Source organism: Lactuca sativa, chromosome 4 (genome assembly GCF_002870075.4).
Source record: "Lactuca sativa cultivar Salinas chromosome 4, Lsat_Salinas_v11, whole genome shotgun sequence".
Classification (NCBI taxonomy): Eukaryota; Viridiplantae; Streptophyta; class Magnoliopsida; order Asterales; family Asteraceae; genus Lactuca; species Lactuca sativa.
In genome coordinates this window covers 243221321-243223774 of record NC_056626.2, presented here as the reverse complement: position 1 = coordinate 243223774, position 2454 = coordinate 243221321, and positions in this window count along the sequence as shown.

Here is a 2454-nt window from a genome sequence, read left to right as displayed (position 1 = left end):
CCTACACCGTTCAGTTCATCCAAACCACCATCTACAGGTGAGTTCATACCCCTAAATTAAAAATGGTTTTTCTTTCTTAAAAATACTTTGTTATCAAATGTATTACTTTTGAAATGTTTATTAAAAATGACATCAAGTCATTGTTAATTATTGTTCAAAACTCTTAGATATCTTACAAAACCATTATTTCTACCTTCTTGAACAAAACTATACTTATACACTTATGTTCATATAAATGTTTTGAGATTATAGTTTTCATCCTTCAATTAGTTTCCCACACTCTTGTGTAGCAAGGGTGTATAAACCTACTTGAACAACCAATTACCTTTCAGTTAACTACCATAGGGATAGTTAGAGGACACAAAATATTATTCCTATTACTAGGAATCACACAAGAGTCAGTTCATTCATGATTCTATACCAATACGTACATTACCTGATACATGAGTACATTTACATATGCTTACATGATACATGAGTACGTTTACATATACTTACATGATACATGAACACGCTTACATGAATACATTACATGAGTACCATTACATAGATACATTTTCCTGTATACACTTACATGGATACATGTACCTAGAGTTACGAGGATGATTTATTAGTACCTTCTGTGTAAATTGTCCTGTCTATCCCAATTCAACGGGATATCTAGGAGGGACTAACCATTCCGAATCCCAACTGATTAGCACCAGTAGTTGATGACCATCTACGGAGGTCTACGGTTAATACTTATACTAGGAACATCGATTACCGGACTAACCCTTCCTTCCCCCTGCTGCTACAGAGGATAATTGGACAATCTTCAGATGTTCATTAGGTTATACATTTTGCTTACTGCGATGTCGTGTTAGTCCTGGTACCCAAGGATAACACTTACATTAGTACATTTTCCTATTTACTTTATTTTGTGATACATTCACATAAACGAGGAGTTAGACTAAATACTTTTAGTACTAGTCAATAGAAAGGAAAAACTATCATTTTACTTACAAAACATTCGGGTCTTGGTTGAAGAATACATTTCATAATAATAGAAAATAAGGGATTTTCTAGGGCTTTTCATACTTATATCAACATTTTCATTTAAAGGTTTACATGGCATTCATAACAGCTTTTCAAAACAAGACAATGAAACTTAAATACTTATTAATTCACCAGCTTTAAGCTGATACTCTCTTTCAAAATAACTTGTATTCTCAGGTCACCAGTAGACAGGTACGATGGCCAGGTTTTGAGAAGACGGAGCACAGAAAAGTCTCGTCTTTTATTTTGATTATATATTTTTGGCATCTTATTACAATGAAAGAACACACATGTATTAAAACTTTACTTATAATGCAATGGATGATGTTGTTGCTTGTTTACTATTTTACACTGTTGTAATACTGTACATGACGTCCTCCACCCCGGAACGTTTCCACCGTTCTTGGTTTTGGGGTGTGACAGATTAGTGTCAGAGCATTGTTTATAGTGAATATAGTATATCAACCCATAAAAGATATACTAACTATAAATACAGAGGGATTAAAACACTCTGTCTAAGAGTTATACTTTTAAATAATAAAATATTTAAGTAAGTATACGTGCCTGCATTCATACTAAAATCAGTGTCACAATGACAAGAACAAAAGTATTACGATTGTTGAATATCACTAGTAAGCTTGGGGATATATGGTCAGTCTTGGGAATGGCATAGCCTGATCAACTATGCTGGTCCAAGAAGTGATTAGCATATGCCCAATACTGGTTGTGATTTGGTCTTACTGTAATTATCTTAGTCAGTTCGTCTATTTAGCTATATCTTATATCCCTTTTCTCGCGTAGATTTTAATGGCTGGATTTCACCACGGCTGATGTGCACAAAACTACCCACTAATTTTAATTTTTATAACCTAACAAACTTATACTAACTATGCACTTATAGGCAGTGTACCTAGTCAGATTACAGTATAGCTTAGGTAAGTTGGGTGTCGATCACAGGGAACGGTGGTGAATTAATTTAATATATTTGATTATAGGTTACAAGTCACATGAAAAGAATAAAGAAATAGTTTAATAAATCTCAAAGTAACAAGTAATTAACAACTCTCGATAAACTAACAAGAAAGCAAATCTCTTCAGTTACTTTGGTTTAGATAAATTACACCTTAAAAACATAGATAATTGCATACACAAATTCATTTATTCATGTTCACCGATTCCAAAAATGATTATATTCGTGTTCACTATAACTAATCCTTTACCAAACAAGTCAATTCAAACAGTGATCAGTTGATTAAACTAACATGCTTCCTAGTGTTCAGTTCGTATCAAGCAAAACTTGTAAATATAGTTAATCAAATTAGTCATTCAATTAACCTCTTGTGGATGGTCATCAAACAAGGCTCACACATTAACTTACTTATTCCCAAGTTAATCCTAGTTTCACATTCGTTATTCCTA